At 39.3% G+C, this 18,006-nt stretch overlaps 24 non-coding genes across 24 annotated transcripts; all 24 read left to right on the forward strand.

Annotated features, from left to right (window-relative positions):
• Positions 1-513: 513 nt before the first annotated feature.
• trnae-uuc (transfer RNA glutamic acid (anticodon UUC)) lies at positions 514-585 on the forward strand. The gene has a single exon. It is a non-coding gene; the product is annotated as a tRNA-Glu (tRNA).
• Positions 586-903: 318 nt separating this feature from the next.
• trnar-acg (transfer RNA arginine (anticodon ACG)) lies at positions 904-976 on the forward strand. Its single transcript has one exon. It is a non-coding gene; the product is annotated as a tRNA-Arg (tRNA).
• An 881-nt stretch (positions 977-1,857) lies between these two features.
• On the forward strand, positions 1,858-1,929 carry trnae-uuc (transfer RNA glutamic acid (anticodon UUC)). Its single transcript has one exon. It is a non-coding gene; the product is annotated as a tRNA-Glu (tRNA).
• A 318-nt stretch (positions 1,930-2,247) lies between these two features.
• On the forward strand, positions 2,248-2,320 carry trnar-acg (transfer RNA arginine (anticodon ACG)). The gene has a single exon. It is a non-coding gene; the product is annotated as a tRNA-Arg (tRNA).
• Positions 2,321-3,594: 1,274 nt separating this feature from the next.
• On the forward strand, positions 3,595-3,667 carry trnar-acg (transfer RNA arginine (anticodon ACG)). The gene has a single exon. It is a non-coding gene; the product is annotated as a tRNA-Arg (tRNA).
• A 597-nt stretch (positions 3,668-4,264) lies between these two features.
• On the forward strand, positions 4,265-4,337 carry trnar-acg (transfer RNA arginine (anticodon ACG)). Its single transcript has one exon. It is a non-coding gene; the product is annotated as a tRNA-Arg (tRNA).
• Positions 4,338-4,940: 603 nt separating this feature from the next.
• trnar-acg (transfer RNA arginine (anticodon ACG)) lies at positions 4,941-5,013 on the forward strand. The gene has a single exon. It is a non-coding gene; the product is annotated as a tRNA-Arg (tRNA).
• A 596-nt stretch (positions 5,014-5,609) lies between these two features.
• trnar-acg (transfer RNA arginine (anticodon ACG)) lies at positions 5,610-5,682 on the forward strand. Its single transcript has one exon. It is a non-coding gene; the product is annotated as a tRNA-Arg (tRNA).
• A 603-nt stretch (positions 5,683-6,285) lies between these two features.
• Positions 6,286-6,358, forward strand: trnar-acg (transfer RNA arginine (anticodon ACG)). The gene has a single exon. It is a non-coding gene; the product is annotated as a tRNA-Arg (tRNA).
• Positions 6,359-6,569: 211 nt separating this feature from the next.
• On the forward strand, positions 6,570-6,641 carry trnae-uuc (transfer RNA glutamic acid (anticodon UUC)). The gene has a single exon. It is a non-coding gene; the product is annotated as a tRNA-Glu (tRNA).
• Positions 6,642-6,959: 318 nt separating this feature from the next.
• On the forward strand, positions 6,960-7,032 carry trnar-acg (transfer RNA arginine (anticodon ACG)). Its single transcript has one exon. It is a non-coding gene; the product is annotated as a tRNA-Arg (tRNA).
• Positions 7,033-7,914: 882 nt separating this feature from the next.
• Positions 7,915-7,986, forward strand: trnae-uuc (transfer RNA glutamic acid (anticodon UUC)). The gene has a single exon. It is a non-coding gene; the product is annotated as a tRNA-Glu (tRNA).
• Positions 7,987-8,589: 603 nt separating this feature from the next.
• Positions 8,590-8,661, forward strand: trnae-uuc (transfer RNA glutamic acid (anticodon UUC)). The gene has a single exon. It is a non-coding gene; the product is annotated as a tRNA-Glu (tRNA).
• Positions 8,662-8,979: 318 nt separating this feature from the next.
• On the forward strand, positions 8,980-9,052 carry trnar-acg (transfer RNA arginine (anticodon ACG)). The gene has a single exon. It is a non-coding gene; the product is annotated as a tRNA-Arg (tRNA).
• An 881-nt stretch (positions 9,053-9,933) lies between these two features.
• Positions 9,934-10,005, forward strand: trnae-uuc (transfer RNA glutamic acid (anticodon UUC)). Its single transcript has one exon. It is a non-coding gene; the product is annotated as a tRNA-Glu (tRNA).
• A 318-nt stretch (positions 10,006-10,323) lies between these two features.
• On the forward strand, positions 10,324-10,396 carry trnar-acg (transfer RNA arginine (anticodon ACG)). Its single transcript has one exon. It is a non-coding gene; the product is annotated as a tRNA-Arg (tRNA).
• An 881-nt stretch (positions 10,397-11,277) lies between these two features.
• Positions 11,278-11,349, forward strand: trnae-uuc (transfer RNA glutamic acid (anticodon UUC)). The gene has a single exon. It is a non-coding gene; the product is annotated as a tRNA-Glu (tRNA).
• Positions 11,350-11,667: 318 nt separating this feature from the next.
• On the forward strand, positions 11,668-11,740 carry trnar-acg (transfer RNA arginine (anticodon ACG)). The gene has a single exon. It is a non-coding gene; the product is annotated as a tRNA-Arg (tRNA).
• A 1,133-nt stretch (positions 11,741-12,873) lies between these two features.
• Positions 12,874-12,946, forward strand: trnar-acg (transfer RNA arginine (anticodon ACG)). The gene has a single exon. It is a non-coding gene; the product is annotated as a tRNA-Arg (tRNA).
• Positions 12,947-13,827: 881 nt separating this feature from the next.
• trnae-uuc (transfer RNA glutamic acid (anticodon UUC)) lies at positions 13,828-13,899 on the forward strand. The gene has a single exon. It is a non-coding gene; the product is annotated as a tRNA-Glu (tRNA).
• A 318-nt stretch (positions 13,900-14,217) lies between these two features.
• trnar-acg (transfer RNA arginine (anticodon ACG)) lies at positions 14,218-14,290 on the forward strand. The gene has a single exon. It is a non-coding gene; the product is annotated as a tRNA-Arg (tRNA).
• Positions 14,291-15,171: 881 nt separating this feature from the next.
• Positions 15,172-15,243, forward strand: trnae-uuc (transfer RNA glutamic acid (anticodon UUC)). Its single transcript has one exon. It is a non-coding gene; the product is annotated as a tRNA-Glu (tRNA).
• Positions 15,244-15,561: 318 nt separating this feature from the next.
• Positions 15,562-15,634, forward strand: trnar-acg (transfer RNA arginine (anticodon ACG)). Its single transcript has one exon. It is a non-coding gene; the product is annotated as a tRNA-Arg (tRNA).
• A 1,265-nt stretch (positions 15,635-16,899) lies between these two features.
• On the forward strand, positions 16,900-16,972 carry trnar-acg (transfer RNA arginine (anticodon ACG)). The gene has a single exon. It is a non-coding gene; the product is annotated as a tRNA-Arg (tRNA).
• Positions 16,973-18,006: the final 1,034 nt, after the last annotated feature.

Here is an 18,006-nt window from a genome sequence, read left to right on the forward strand (position 1 = left end):
TCAGCAACAGGAAATGTGACATGTTATGTAGATTCAAAATTCACAAGGCTTTTTAAATGTTGAATACACTTCATGATTGCATTTCTTGCTCTGCAGTAAAATTCATGCAACAAAAGGAGGATCAAATTAAGATATGCATCTGTAACAGAAAACCAAGGAACCTTGTCGCTGACAGACGCTGAGAATGTGAACACTGGTCTAGGTGTGACCTGACTTTGGCTTTAATATGGGGCCTTGGCCAAATGGATAATGTGTCTGACTACGGATCAGAAGATTCTGGTTCTGACTCCTGGCTGGCTCGAAGACATATTTAGTTGACCAAAATCAAGCTGGGAAAAATACTCTTTACTTTTCAGTGTGTCTGGCTGTTCTCGCTTAAACACATTTTAGACAGATTTTATATGGGACTTTTCCCCAACATCTCTGAGAAAAAAAGATGGAGCTTTTAATTACAACAGGCATAATTTCAACATTTATAGATTTGTCTGTGATGTTTTTCTTAAGTAAGTGTCTTCCCATATGGTCTAGCGGTTAGGATTCCTGGTTTTCACCCAGGTGGCCCGGGTTCAACTCCCGGTATGGGAAAGAACATCTTGTCATTTGGCATACACTTGTGTAACAACAAATAACACATTTGAACTGGTGGCAGTATCACACAACATGACAATATTCCCTCAGCAACAGGATATGTCACATGTTATGTAGATTCAAGATTTACAATCTTTTCTAAACCTTGAATACACTTCATGTTTGCATTTCTTGCTCTGCAGTAAAATTCATGCAACAACAGGAGGATCAAATTAAGATATGCATCTGTAACAGAAAACCAAGGAACCTTGTCGGTGACAGACGCTGAGAATGTGAACACTGGTCTAGGTGTGAAATGACTTTAGCTTTAATATGGGGCCAGTGGCGCAATGGATAACGTGTCTGACTACGGATCAGAAGATTCTAGGTTCGACTCCTGGCTGGCTCGAAGACATATTTATTTGACCAAAATCAAGCTGGGAAAAATACTCTTCAGTTTGTCTGGCTGTTCTCGCTTAAACACATTTTAGACAGATTTTATATGGGACTTTTCCCCAACATCTCTGAGAAAAAAAGATGGAGCTTTTAATTACAACAGGCATAATTTCAACATTTATAGATTTGTCTGTGATGATTTTTTTATTATCAAATCCCTTCCCAAATGGTCAAGCAGTTACGATTCCTGGTTTTCACCCAGGTGGCCTGTTTTCGACTCCCGGTATGGGAAAGAACATCTTGACATTTGGCATGCACATGTGTAACAACAGATACCACATTTTAACTGGCAGCAGTATCACACAACACAACCATATTCCCTCAGCAACAGGAAATGTGACATGTTATGTAGATTCAAAATTCACAAGGCTTTTTAAATGTTGAATACACTTCATGATTGCATTTCTTGCTCTGCAGTAAAATTCATGCAACAAAAGGAGGATCAAATTAAGATATGCATCTGTAACAGAAAACCAAGGAACCTTGTCGCTGACAGACGCTGAGAATGTGAACACTGGTCTAGGTGTGACCTGACTTTGGCTTTAATATGGGGCCTTGGCCAAATGGATAATGTGTCTGACTACGGATCAGAAGATTCTGGTTCTGACTCCTGGCTGGCTCGAAGACATATTTAGTTGACCAAAATCAAGCTGGGAAAAATACTCTTTACTTTTCAGTGTGTCTGGCTGTTCTCGCTTAAACACATTTTAGACAGATTTTATATGGGACTTTTCCCCAACATCTCTGAGAAAAAAAGATGGAGCTTTTAATTACAACAGGCATAATTTCAACATTTATAGATTTGTCTGTGATGTTTTTCTTAAGTAAGTGTCTTCCCATATGGTCTAGCGGTTAGGATTCCTGGTTTTCACCCAGGTGGCCCGGGTTCAACTCCCGGTATGGGAAAGAACATCTTGTCATTTGGCATACACTTGTGTAACAACAAATAACACATTTGAACTGGTGGCAGTATCACACAACATGACAATATTCCCTCAGCAACAGGATATGTCACATGTTATGTAGATTCAAGATTTACAATCTTTTCTAAACCTTGAATACACTTCATGTTTGCATTTCTTGCTCTGCAGTAAAATTCATGCAACAACAGGAGGATCAAATTAAGATATGCATCTGTAACAGAAAACCAAGGAACCTTGTCGGTGACAGACGCTGAGAATGTGAACACTGGTCTAGGTGTGAAATGACTTTAGCTTTAATATGGGGCCAGTGGCGCAATGGATAACGTGTCTGACTACGGATCAGAAGATTCTAGGTTCGACTCCTGGCTGGCTCGAAGACATATTTATTAGACCAAAATCAAGCTGGGAAAAATACTCTTCAGTTTGTCTGGCTGTTCTCGCTTAAACACATTTTAGACAGATTTTATATGGGACTTTTCCCCAACATCTCTGAGAAAAAAGATGGAGCTTTTAATTACAACAGGCATAATATCAACATTTATAGATTTGTCTTTGATGATTTTTTTATTATTAAATCCCTTCCCATATGGTCTAGCAGTTACGATTCCTGGTTTTCACCCAGGTGGCCTGTTTTCAAGTCCCGGTATGGGAAAGAACATCTTGTCATTTGGCATGCACATGTGTAACAACAGATACCACATTTTAACTGGCAGCAGTATCACACAACACAACAATATTCCCTCAGCAACAGGAAATGTCACCTGTTATGTAGATTCAAAATTCACAAGGCTTTCTAAATTTTGAATACGACTTCATGATTGCATTTCTTGCTCTGCAGTAAAATTCATGCAACAACAGGAGGATCAAATTAAGATATGCATCTGTAACAGAAAACCAAGGAACCTTGTCGGTGACAGACGCTGAGAATGTGAACACTGTTCTAGGTGTGACCTGACTTTAGCTTAATTATGGGGCCAGTGGCGCAATGGATAACGTGTCTGACTACGGATCAGAAGATTCTAGGTTCTGACTCCTGGCTGGCTCGAAGTCATATTTAGTTGACCAAAATCAACTTTGGAAAAAAACTCTTCACTTTTCAATGTGTCTGGCTGTTATCGCTTAAACACATTTTAGACAGATTTTATATGGGACTTTTCCCCAACATCTCTGAGAAAAAAGATGGAGCATTTAATTACAACAGGCATAATTTCAACATTTATAGATGTGTCTTTGATGATTTTTTTATTATTAAATCCCTTCCCATATGGTCTAGCGGTTACGATTCCTGGTTTTCACCCAGGTGGCCTGTTTTCAACTCCCAGTATGGGAAAGAACATCTTGTCTTTTGGCATGCACATGTGTAACAACAGATACCACATTTTAACTGGCAGCAGTATCACACAACACAACAATATTCCCTCAGCAACAGGAAATGTCATCTGTTATATAGATTCAAAATTTACAAGGCTTTCTAAATTTTGAATCGACTTCATGATTGCATTTCTTGCTCTGCAGTAAAATTCATGCAACAACAGGAGGATCAAATTAAGATATCCATCTGTAACAGAAAACCAAGGAACCTTGTCGGTGACAGACGCTGAGAATGTGAACACTGGTCTAGGTGTGAAATGACTTTAGCTTTAATATAGGGCCAGTGGCGCAATGGATAACGTGTCTGACTACGGATCAGAAGATTCTAGGTTCGACTCCTGGCTGGCTCGAAGTCATATTTAGTTGACCAAAATCAAGCTGGGAAAAATACTCTTCAGTTTGTCTGGCTGTTCTCGCTTAAACACATTTTAGACAGATTTTATATGGGACTTTTCCCCAACATCTCTGAGAAAAAAGATGGAGCTTTTAATTACAACAGGCATAATTTCAACATTTATAGATTTGTCTGTGATGATTTTTTTATTATTAAATCCCTTCCCATATGGTCTAGCGGTTACGATTCCTGGTTTTCACCCAGGTGGCCTGTTTTCAACTCCCGGTATGGGAAAGAACATCTTGACATTTGGCATGCACATGTGTAACAACAGATACCACATTTTAACTGGCAGCAGTATCACACAACACAACCATATTCCCTCAGCAACAGGAAATGTGACATGTTATGTAGATTCAAAATTCACAAGGCTTTCTAAATGTTGAATACGACTTCATGATTGCATTTCTTGCTCTGCAGTAAAATTCATGCAACAACAGGAGGATCAAATTAAGATATGCATCTGTAACAGAAAACCAAGGAACCTTGTCGGTGACAGACGCTGAGAATGTGAACACTGGTCTAGGTGTGACCTGACTTTAGCTTTAATATGGGGCCAGTGGCGCAATGGATAACGTGTCTGACTACGGATCAGAAGATTCTAGGTTCGACTCCTGGCTGGCTCGAAGACATATTTAGTTGACCAAAATCAAGCTGGGAAAAATACTCTTACTTTTCAGTGTGTCTGGCTGTTCTCGCTTAAACACATTTTAGACAGATTTTATATGGGACTTTTCCCCAACATCTCTGAGAAAAAAGATGGAGCTTTTAATTACAACAGGCATAATATCAACATTTATAGATTTGTCTTTGATGATTTTTTTATTATTAAATCCCTTCCCATATGGTCTAGCGGTTACGATTCCTGGTTTTCACCCAGGTGGCCTGTTTTCAACTCCCGGTATGGGAAAGAACATCTTGTCATTTGGCATGCACATGTGTAACAACAAGATACCACATTTTAACTGGCAGCAGTATCACACAACACGACAATATTCCCTCAGCAACAGGAAATGTCACCTGTTATATAGATTCAAAATTTACAAGGCTTTCTAAATTTTGAATCGACTTCATGATTGCATTTCTTGCTCTGCAGTAAAATTCATGCAACAACAGGAGGATCAAATTAAGATATGCATCTGTAACAGAAAACCAAGGAACCTTGTCGGTGACAGACGCTGAGAATGTGAACACTGGTCTAGGTGTGAAATGACTTTAGCTTTAATATCGGGCCAGTGGCGCAATGGATAACGTGTCTGACTACGGATCAGAAGATTCTAGGTTCGACTCCTGGCTGGCTCGAAGTCATATTTAGTTGACCAAAATCAAGCTGGGAAAAATACTCTTCAGTTTGTCTGGCTGTTCTCGCTTAAACACATTTTAGACCGATTTTATATGGGACTTTTCCCCAACATCTCTGAGAAAAAAGATGGAGCTTTTAATTACAACAGGCATAATATCAACATTTATAGATTTGTCTTTGATGATTTTTTTATTATTAAATCCCTTCCCATATGGTCTAGCGGTTACGATTCCTGGTTTTCACCCAGGTGGCCTGTTTTCAAGTCCCGGTATGGGAAAGAACATCTTGTCTTTTGGCATGCACATGTGTAACAACAGATACCACATTTTAACTGGCAGCAGTATCACACAACACAACAATATTCCCTCAGCAACAGGAAATGTCACCTGTTATATAGATTCAAAATTTACAAGGCTTTCTAAATTTTGAATCGACTTCATGATTGCATTTCTTGCTCTGCAGTAAAATTCATGCAACAACAGGAGGATCAAATTAAGATTTGCATCTGTAACGGAAAACCAAGGAACCTTGTCGGTGACAGACGCTGAGAATGTGAACACTGTTCTAGGTGTGAAATGACTTTAGCTTAATTATCGGGCCAGTGGCGCAATGGATAACGTGTCTGACTACGGATCAGAAGATTCTAGGTTTGACTCCTGGCTGGCTCGAAGTCATATTTAGTTGACCAAAATCAACTTTGGAAAAATACTCTTCACTTTTCAGTGTGTCTGGCTGTTATCGCTTAAACACATTTTAGACAGATTTTATATGGGACTTTTCCCCAACATCTCTGAGAAAAAAGATGGAGCTTTTAATTACAACAGGCATAATATCAACATTTATAGATTTGTCTTTGATTATTTTTTTATTATTAAATCCCTTCCCATATGGTCTAGCGGTTACGATTCCTGGTTTTCACCCAGGTGGCCTGTTTTCAAGTCCCGGTATGGGAAAGAACATCTTGTCATTTGGCATGCACATGTGTAACAACAGATACCACATTTTAACTGGCAGCAGTATCACACAACACAACAATATTCCCTCAGCAACAGGAAATGTCACCTGTTATATAGATTCAAAATTTACAAGGCTTTCTAAATTTTGAATCGACTTCATGATTGCATTTCTTGCTCTGCAGTAAAATTCATGCAACAACAGGAGGATCAAATTAAGATTTGCATCTGTAACAGAAAACCAAGGAACCTTGTCGGTGACAGACGCTGAGAATGTGAACACTGTTCTAGGTGTGACCTGACTTTAGCTTAAATATGGGGCCAGTGGCGCAAAGGATAACGTGTCTGACTACGGATCAGAAGATTCTAGGTTCGACTCCTGGCTGGCTCGAAGGCATATTTAGTTGACCAAAATCAACTTTGGAAAAAAACTCTTCACTTTTCAGTGTGTCTGGCTGTTATCGCTTAAACACATTTTAGACAGATTTTATATGGGACTTTTCCCCAACATCTCTGAGAAAAAAGATGGAGCTTTTAATTACAACAGGCATAATTTCAACATTTATAGATTTGTCTGTGATGATTTTCTTAAGTAAATGTCTTCCCATATGGTCTAGCGGTTAGGATTCCTGGTTTTCACCCAGGTGGCCCGGGTTCAACTCCCGGTATGGGAAAGAACATCTTGTCATTTGGCATACACTTGTGTAACAACAAATAACACATTTGAACTGGTGGCAGTATCACACAACACGACAATATTCCCTCAGCAACAGGATATGTCACATGTTATGTAGATTCAAGATTTACAATCTTTTCTAAACCTTGAATACACTTCATGTTTGCATTTCTTGCTCTGCAGTAAAATTCATGCAACAACAGGAGGATCAAATTAAGATATGCATCTGTAACAGAAAACCAAGGAACCTTGTCGGTGACAGACGCTGAGAATGTGAACACTGGTCTAGGTGTGAAATGACTTTAGCTTTAATATGGGGCCAGTGGCGCAATGGATAACGTGTCTGACTACGGATCAGAAGATTCTAGGTTCGACTCCTGGCTGGCTCGAAGACATATTTATTTGACCAAAATCAAGCTGGGAAAAATACTCTTCAGTTTGTCTGGCTGTTCTCGCTTAAACACATTTTAGACAGATTTTATATGGGACTTTTCCCCAACATCTCTGAGAAAAAAAGATGGAGCTTTTAATTACAACAGGCATAATTTCAACATTTATAGATTTGTCTGTGATGATTTTTTTATTATCAAATCCCTTCCCATATGGTCAAGCAGTTACGATTCCTGGTTTTCACCCAGGTGGCCTGTTTTCGACTCCCGGTATGGGAAAGAACATCTTGACATTTGGCATGCACATGTGTAACAACAGATACCACATTTTAACTGGCAGCAGTATCACACAACACAACCATATTCCCTCAGCAACAGGAAATGTGACATGTTATGTAGATTCAAAAATCACAAGGCTTTTTAAATGTTGAATACACTTCATGATTGCATTTCTTGCTCTGCAGTAAAATTCATGCAACAAAAGGAGGATCAAATTAAGATATGCATCTGTAACAGAAAACCAAGGAACCTTGTCGCTGACAGACGCTGAGAATGTGAACACTGGTCTAGGTGTGACCTGACTTTGGCTTTAATATGGGGCCTTGGCCAAATGGATAATGTGTCTGACTACGGATCAGAAGATTCTAGGTTCTGACTCCTGGCTGGCTCGAAGACATATTTAGTTGACCAAAATCAAGCTGGGAAAAATACTCTTTACTTTTCAGTGTGTCTGGCTGTTCTCGCTTAAACACATTTTAGACAGATTTTATATGGGACTTTTCCCCAACATCTCTGAGAAAAAAAGATGGAGCTTTTAATTACAACAGGCATAATTTCAACATTTATAGATTTGTCTGTGATGTTTTTCTTAAGTAAGTGTCTTCCCATATGGTCTAGCGGTTAGGATTCCTGGTTTTCACCCAGGTGGCCCGGGTTCAACTCCCGGTATGGGAAAGAACATCTTGTCATTTGGCATACACTTGTGTAACAACAAATAACACATTTGAACTGGTGGCAGTATCACACAACATGACAATATTCCCTCAGCAACAGGATATGTCACATGTTATGTAGATTCAAGATTTACAATCTTTTCTAAACCTTGAATACACTTCATGTTTGCATTTCTTGCTCTGCAGTAAAATTCATGCAACAACAGGAGGATCAAATTAAGATATGCATCTGTAACAGAAAACCAAGGAACCTTGTCGGTGACAGACGCTGAGAATGTGAACACTGGTCTAGGTGTGAAATGACTTTAGCTTTAATATGGGGCCATTGGCGCAATGGATAACGTGTCTGACTACGGATCAGAAGATTCTAGGTTCGACTCCTGGCTGGCTCGAAGACATATTTAGTTGACCAAAATCAAGCTGGGAAAAATACTCTTTACTTTTCAGTGTGTCTGGCTGTTCTCGCTTAAACACATTTTAGACAGATTTTATATGGGACTTTTCCCCAACATCTCTGAGAAAAAAAGATGGAGCTTTTAATTACAACAGGCATAATTTCAACATTTATAGATTTGTCTGTGATGTTTTTCTTAAGTAAGTGTCTTCCCATATGGTCTAGCGGTTAGGATTCCTGGTTTTCACCCAGGTGGCCCGGGTTCAACTCCCGGTATGGGAAAGAACATCTTGTCATTTGGCATACACTTGTGTAACAACAAATAACACATTTGAACTGGTGGCAGTATCACACAACATGACAATATTCCCTCAGCAACAGGATATGTCACATGTTATGTAGATTCAAGATTTACAATCTTTTCTAAACCTTGAATACACTTCATGTTTGCATTTCTTGCTCTGCAGTAAAATTCATGCAACAACAGGAGGATCAAATTAAGATATGCATCTGTAACAGAAAACCAAGGAACCTTGTCGGTGACAGACGCTGAGAATGTGAACACTGGTCTAGGTGTGAAATGACTTTAGCTTTAATATGGGGCCAGTGGCGCAATGGATAACGTGTCTGACTACGGATCAGAAGATTCTAGGTTCGACTCCTGGCTGGCTCGGAGACATTTTTATTAGACCAAAATCAAGCTGGGAAAAATACTCTTCAGTTTGTCTGGCTGTTCTCGCTTAAACACATTTTAGACAGATTTTATATGGGACTTTTCCCCAACATCTCTGAGAAAAAAAGATGGAGCTTTTAATTACAACAGGCATAATTTCAACATTTATAGATTTGTCTGTGATGATTTTTTTGTTATCAAATCCCTTCCCAAATGGTCAAGCAGTTACGATTCCTGGTTTTCACCCAGGTGGCCTGTTTTCGACTCCCGGTATGGGAAAGAACATCTTGACATTTGGCATGCACATGTGTAACAACAGATACCACATTTTAACTGGCAGCAGTATCACACAACACAACCATATTCCCTCAGCAACAGGAAATGTGACATGTTATGTAGATTCAAAAATCACAAGGCTTTTTAAATGTTGAATACACTTCATGATTGCATTTCTTGCTCTGCAGTAAAATTCATGCAACAAAAGGAGGATCAAATTAAGATATGCATCTGTAACAGAAAACCAAGGAACCTTGTCGCTGACAGACGCTGAGAATGTGAACACTGGTCTAGGTGTGACCTGACTTTGGCTTTAATATGGGGCCTTGGCCAAATGGATAATGTGTCTGACTACGGATCAGAAGATTCTGGTTCTGACTCCTGGCTGGCTCGAAGACATAATTAGTTGACCAAAATCAAGCTGGGAAAAATACTCTTTACTTTTCAGTGTGTCTGGCTGTTCTCGCTTAAACACATTTTAGACAGATTTTATATGGGACTTTTCCCCAACATCTCTGAGAAAAAAAGATGGAGCTTTTAATTACAACAGGCATAATTTCAACATTTATAGATTTGTCTGTGATGTTTTTCTTAAGTAAGTGTCTTCCCATATGGTCTAGCGGTTAGGATTCCTGGTTTTCACCCAGGTGGCCCGGGTTCAACTCCCGGTATGGGAAAGAACATCTTGTCATTTGGCATACACTTGTGTAACAACAAATAACACATTTGAACTGGTGGCAGTATCACACAACATGACAATATTCCCTCAGCAACAGGATATGTCACATGTTATGTAGATTCAAGATTTACAATCTTTTCTAAACCTTGAATACACTTCATGTTTGCATTTCTTGCTCTGCAGTAAAATTCATGCAACAACAGGAGGATCAAATTAAGATATGCATCTGTAACAGAAAACCAAGGAACCTTGTCGGTGACAGACGCTGAGAATGTGAACACTGGTCTAGGTGTGAAATGACTTTAGCTTTAATATGGGGCCAGTGGCGCAATGGATAACGTGTCTGACTACGGATCAGAAGATTCTAGGTTCGACTCCTGGCTGGCTCGAAGACATATTTATTAGACCAAAATCAAGCTGGGAAAAATACTCTTCAGTTTGTCTGGCTGTTCTCGCTTAAACACATTTTAGACAGATTTTATATGGGACTTTTCCCCAACATCTCTGAGAAAAAAAGATGGAGCTTTTAATTACAACAGGCATAATTTCAACATTTATAGATTTGTCTGTGATGATTTTTTTGTTATCAAATCCCTTCCCAAATGGTCAAGCAGTTACGATTCCTGGTTTTCACCCAGGTGGCCTGTTTTCGACTCCCGGTATGGGAAAGAACATCTTGACATTTGGCATGCACATGTGTAACAACAGATACCACATTTTAACTGGCAGCAGTATCACACAACACAACCATATTCCCTCAGCAACAGGAAATGTGACATGTTATGTAGATTCAAAAATCACAAGGCTTTTTAAATGTTGAATACACTTCATGATTGCATTTCTTGCTCTGCAGTAAAATTCATGCAACAAAAGGAGGATCAAATTAAGATATGCATCTGTAACAGAAAACCAAGGAACCTTGTCGCTGACAGACGCTGAGAATGTGAACACTGGTCTAGGTGTGACCTGACTTTGGCTTTAATATGGGGCCTTGGCCAAATGGATAATGTGTCTGACTACGGATCAGAAGATTCTGGTTCTGACTCCTGGCTGGCTCGAAGACATATTTAGTTGACCAAAATCAAGCTGGGAAAAATACTCTTTACTTTTCAGTGTGTCTGGCTGTTCTCGCTTAAACACATTTTAGACAGATTTTATATGGGACTTTTCCCCAACATCTCTGAGAAAAAAAGATGGAGCTTTTAATTACAACAGGCATAATTTCAACATTTATAGATTTGTCTGTGATGTTTTTCTTAAGTAAGTGTCTTCCCATATGGTCTAGCGGTTAGGATTCCTGGTTTTCACCCAGGTGGCCCGGGTTCAACTCCCGGTATGGGAAAGAACATCTTGTCATTTGGCATACACTTGTGTAACAACAAATAACACATTTGAACTGGTGGCAGTATCACACAACATGACAATATTCCCTCAGCAACAGGATATGTCACATGTTATGTAGATTCAAGATTTACAATCTTTTCTAAACCTTGAATACACTTCATGTTTGCATTTCTTGCTCTGCAGTAAAATTCATGCAACAACAGGAGGATCAAATTAAGATATGCATCTGTAACAGAAAACCAAGGAACCTTGTCGGTGACAGACGCTGAGAATGTGAACACTGGTCTAGGTGTGAAATGACTTTAGCTTTAATATGGGGCCAGTGGCGCAATGGATAACGTGTCTGACTACGGATCAGAAGATTCTAGGTTCGACTCCTGGCTGGCTCGAAGACATTTTTATTAGACCAAAATCAAGCTGGGAAAAATACTCTTCAGTTTGTCTGGCTGTTCTCGCTTAAACACATTTTAGACAGATTTTATATGGGACTTTTCCCCAACATCTCTGAGAAAAAAAGATGGAGCTTTTAATTACAACAGGCATAATTTCAACATTTATAGATTTGTCTGTGATGATTTTTTTGTTATCAAATCCCTTCCCAAATGGTCAAGCAGTTACGATTCCTGGTTTTCACCCAGGTGGCCTGTTTTCGACTCCCGGTATGGGAAAGAACATCTTGACATTTGGCATGCACATGTGTAACAACAGATACCACATTTTAACTGGCAGCAGTATCACACAACACAACCATATTCCCTCAGCAACAGGAAATGTGACATGTTATGTAGATTCAAAAATCACAAGGCTTTTTAAATGTTGAATACACTTCATGATTGCATTTCTTGCTCTGCAGTAAAATTCATGCAACAAAAGGAGGATCAAATTAAGATATGCATCTGTAACAGAAAACCAAGGAACCTTGTCGCTGACAGACGCTGAGAATGTGAACACTGGTCTAGGTGTGACCTGACTTTGGCTTTAATATGGGGCCTTGGCCAAATGGATAATGTGTCTGACTACGGATCAGAAGATTCTGGTTCTGACTCCTGGCTGGCTCGAAGACATAATTAGTTGACCAAAATCAAGCTGGGAAAAATACTCTTTACTTTTCAGTGTGTCTGGCTGTTCTCGCTTAAACACATTTTAGACAGATTTTATATGGGACTTTTCCCCAACATCTCTGAGAAAAAAAGATGGAGCTTTTAATTACAACAGGCATAATTTCAACATTTATAGATTTGTCTGTGATGATTTTTTTGTTATTGAATCCCTTCCCAAATGGTCAAGCAGTTACGATTCCTGGTTTTCACCCAGGTGGCCTGTTTTCGACTCCCGGTATGGGAAAGAACATCTTGTCATTTGGCATACACTTGTGTAACAACAAATAACACATTTGAACTGGTGGCAAGGAGGATCAAATTAAGATATGCATCTGTAACAGAAAACCAAGGAACCTTGTCGGTGACAGACGCTGAGAATGTGAACACTGGTCTAGGTGTGAAATGACTTTAGCTTTAATATGGGGCCAGTGGCGCAATGGATAACGTGTCTGACTACGGATCAGAAGATTCTAGGTTCGACTCCTGGCTGGCTCGGAGACATTTTTATTAGACCAAAATCAAGCTGGGAAAAATACTCTTCAGTTTGTCTGGCTGTTCTCGCTTAAACACATTTTAGACAGATTTTATATGGGACTTTTCCCCAACATCTCTGAGAAAAAAAGATGGAGCTTTTAATTACAACAGGCATAATTTCAACATTTATAGATTTGTCTGTGATGATTTTTTTATTATCAAATCCCTTCCCAAATGGTCAAGCAGTTACGATTCCTGGTTTTCACCCAGGTGGCCTGTTTTCGACTCCCGGTATGGGAAAGAACATCTTGACATTTGGCATGCACATGTGTAACAACAGATACCACATTTTAACTGGCAGCAGTATCACACAACACAACCATATTCCCTCAGCAACAGGAAATGTGACATGTTATGTAGATTCAAAATTCACAAGGCTTTTTAAATGTTGAATACACTTCATGATTGCATTTCTTGCTCTGCAGTAAAATTCATGCAACAAAAGGAGGATCAAATTAAGATATGCATCTGTAACAGAAAACCAAGGAACCTTGTCGCTGACAGACGCTGAGAATGTGAACACTGGTCTAGGTGTGACCTGACTTTGGCTTTAATATGGGGCCTTGGCCAAATGGATAATGTGTCTGACTACGGATCAGAAGATTCTGGTTCTGACTCCTGGCTGGCTCGAAGACATATTTAGTTGACCAAAATCAAGCTGGGAAAAATACTCTTTACTTTTCAGTGTGTCTGGCTGTTCTCGCTTAAACACATTTTAGACAGATTTTATATGGGACTTTTCCCCAACATCTCTGAGAAAAAAAGATGGAGCTTTTAATTACAACAGGCATAATTTCAACATTTATAGATTTGTCTGTGATGTTTTTCTTAAGTAAGTGTCTTCCCATATGGTCTAGCGGTTAGGATTCCTGGTTTTCACCCAGGTGGCCCGGGTTCAACTCCCGGTATGGGAAAGAACATCTTGTCATTTGGCATACACTTGTGTAACAACAAATAACACATTTGAACTGGTGGCAGTATCACACAACATGACAATATTCCCTCAGCAACAGGATATGTCACATGTTATGTAGATTCAAGATTTACAATCTTTTCTAAACCTTGAATACACTTCATGTTTGCATTTCTTGCTCTGCAGTAAAATTCATGCAACAACAGGAGGATCAAATTAAGATATGCATCTGTAACAGAAAACCAAGGAACCTTGTCGGTGACAGACGCTGAGAATGTGAACACTGGTCTAGGTGTGAAATGACTTTAGCTTTAATATGGGGCCAGTGGCGCAATGGATAACGTGTCTGACTACGGATCAGAAGATTCTAGGTTCGACTCCTGGCTGGCTCGAAGACATATTTAGTTGACCAAAATCAAGCTGGGAAAAATACTCTTCAGTTTGTCTGGCTGTTCTCGCTTAAACACATTTTAGACAGATTTTATATGGGACTTTTCCCCAACATCTCTGAGAAAAAAAGATGGAGCTTTTAATTACAACAGGCATAATTTCAACATTTATAGATTTGTCTGTGATGATTTTTTTATTATCAAATCCCTTCCCAAATGGTCAAGCAGTTACGATTCCTGGTTTTCACCCAGGTGGCCTGTTTTCGACTCCCGGTATGGGAAAGAACATCTTGACATTTGGCATGCACATGTGTAACAACAGATACCACATTTTAACTGGCAGCAGTATCACACAACACAACCATATTCCCTCAGCAACAGGAAATGTGACATGTTATGTAGATTCAAAAATCACAAGGCTTTTTAAATGTTGAATACACTTCATGATTGCATTTCTTGCTCTGCAGTAAAATTCATGCAACAAAAGGAGGATCAAATTAAGATATGCATCTGTAACAGAAAACCAAGGAACCTTGTCGCTGACAGACGCTGAGAATGTGAACACTGGTCTAGGTGTGACCTGACTTTGGCTTTAATATGGGGCCTTGGCCAAATGGATAATGTGTCTGACTACGGATCAGAAGATTCTGGGTCTGACTCCTGGCTGGCTCGAAGACATATTTAGTTGACCAAAATCAAGCTGGGAAAAATACTCTTTACTTTTCAGTGTGTCTGGCTGTTCTCGCTTAAACACATTTTAGACAGATTTTATATGGGACTTTTCCCCAACATCTCTGAGAAAAAAAGATGGAGCTTTTAATTACAACAGGCATAATTTCAACATTTATAGATTTGTCTGTGATGTTTTTCTTAAGTAAGTGTCTTCCCATATGGTCTAGCGGTTAGGATTCCTGGTTTTCACCCAGGTGGCCCGGGTTCAACTCCCGGTATGGGAAAGAACATCTTGTCATTTGGCATACACTTGTGTAACAACAAATAACACATTTGAACTGGTGGCAGTATCACACAACATGACAATATTCCCTCAGCAACAGGATATGTGACATGTTATGTAGATTCAAGATTTACAATCTTTTCTAAACCTTGAATACACTTCATGTTTGCATTTCTTGCTCTGCAGTAAAATTCATGCAACAACAGGAGGATCAAATTAAGATATGCATCTGTAACAGAAAACCAAGGAACCTTGTCGGTGACAGACGCTGAGAATGTGAACACTGGTCTAGGTGTGAAATGACTTTAGCTTTAATATGGGGCCAGTGGCGCAATGGATAACGTGTCTGACTACGGATCAGAAGATTCTAGGTTCGACTCCTGGCTGGCTCGAAGACATATTTATTTGACCAAAATCAAGCTGGGAAAAATACTCTTCAGTTTGTCTGGCTGTTCTCGCTTAAACACATTTTAGACAGATTTTATATGGGACTTTTCCCCAACATCTCTGAGAAAAAAAGATGGAGCTTTTAATTACAACAGGCATAATTTCAACATTTATAGATTTGTCTGTGATGATTTTTTTATTATCAAATCCCTTCCCAAATGGTCAAGCAGTTACGATTCCTGGTTTTCACCCAGGTGGCCTGTTTTCGACTCCCGGTATGGGAAAGAACATCTTGACATTTGGCATGCACATGTGTAACAACAGATACCACATTTTAACTGGCAGCAGTATCACACAACACAACCATATTCCCTCAGCAACAGGAAATGTGACATGTTATGTAGATTCAAAAATCACAAGGCTTTTTAAATGTTGAATACACTTCATGATTGCATTTCTTGCTCTGCAGTAAAATTCATGCAACAAAAGGAGGATCAAATTAAGATATGCATCTGTAACAGAAAACCAAGGAACCTTGTCGCTGACAGACGCTGAGAATGTGAACACTGGTCTAGGTGTGACCTGACTTTGGCTTTAATATGGGGCCTTGGCCAAATGGATAATGTGTCTGACTACGGATCAGAAGATTCTGGTTCTGACTCCTGGCTGGCTCGAAGACATATTTAGTTGACCAAAATCAAGCTGGGAAAAATACTCTTTACTTTTCAGTGTGTCTGGCTGTTCTCGCTTAAACACGTTTTAGACAGATTTTATATGGGACGTTTCCCCAACATCTCTGAGAAAAAAGATGGAGCTTTTAATTACAACAGGCATAATTTCAACATTTATAGATTTGTCTGTGATGTTTTTCTTAACTAAGTGTCTTCCCATATCGTCTAGTGGTTAGGATTCCTGGTTTTCACCCGGGCCGGTTCAACTCCCGGTATGGGAAAGAACATCTTGTCATTTGGCATACACTTGTGTAACAACAAATAACACATTTGAACTGGTGGCAGTATCACACAACATGACAATATTCCCTCAGCCACAGGATTTGTGACATGTTATGTAGATTCAAGATTTACAATCTTTTCTAAACCTTGAATACACTTCATGTTTGCATTTCTTGCTCTGCAGTAAAATTCATGCAACAACAGGAGGATCAAATTAAGATATGCATCTGTAACAGAAAACCAAGGAACCTTGTCGGTGACAGACGCTGAGAATGTGAACACTGGTCTAGGTGTGAAATGACTTTAGCTTTAATATGGGGCCAGTGGCGCAATGGATAACGTGTCTGACTACGGATCAGAAGATTCTAGGTTCGACTCCTGGCTGGCTCCAAGACTTATTTATTTGACCAAAATCAAGCTGGGAAAAATACTATTCAGTTGACTCCTGGCTGGCTCGAAGACATATTTAGTTGACCAAAATCAAGCTGGGAAAAATACTCTTCAGTTTGTCTGGCTGTTCTCGCTTAAACACATTTTAGACAGATTTTATATGGGACTTTTCCCCAACATCTCTGAGAAAAAAAGATGGAGCTTTTAATTACAACAGGCATAATTTCAACATTTATAGATTTGTCTGTGATGATTTTTTTATTATCAAATCCCTTCCCATATGGTCAAGCAGTTACGATTCCTGGTTTTCACCCAGGTGGCCTATTTTCGACTCCCGGTATGGGAAAGAACATCTTGACATTTGGCATGCACATGTGTAACAACAGATACCACATTTTAACTGGCAGCAGTATCACACAACACAACCATATTCCCTCAGCAACAGGAAATGTGACATGTTATGTAGATTCAAAATTCACAAGGCTTTTTAAATGTTGAATACACTTCATGATTGCATTTCTTGCTCTGCAGTAAAATTCATGCAACAAAAGGAGGATCAAATTAAGATATGCATCTGTAACAGAAAACCAAGGAACCTTGTCGCTGACAGACGCTGAGAATGTGAACACTGGTCTAGGTGTGACCTGACTTTGGCTTTAATATGGGGCCTTGGCCCAATGGATAATGTGTCTGACTACAGATCAGAAGATTCTAGGTTTGACTCCTGGCTGGCTTGAAGACATATTTAGTTGACCAAAATCAAGCTGGGATAAATACTCTTTACTTTTCAGTGTGTCTGGCTGTTCTCGCTTAAACACATTTTAGACAGATTTTATATGGGACTTTTCCCCAACATCTCTGAGAAAAAAAGATGGAGCTTTTAATTACAACAGGCATAATTTCAACATTTATAGATTTGTCTGTGATGTTTTTCTTAAGTAAGTGTCTTCCCATATGGTCTAGCGGTTAGTATTCCTGGTTTTCACCCGGGTAGCCCAGGTTCACCTCCCGGTATGGGAAAGAACATCTTGTCA

This window comes from Salmo salar, chromosome 12, assembly GCF_965601325.2.
Source record: "Salmo salar chromosome 12, fSalSal1, whole genome shotgun sequence".
Lineage (NCBI taxonomy): Eukaryota > Metazoa > Chordata > Actinopteri > Salmoniformes > Salmonidae > Salmo > Salmo salar.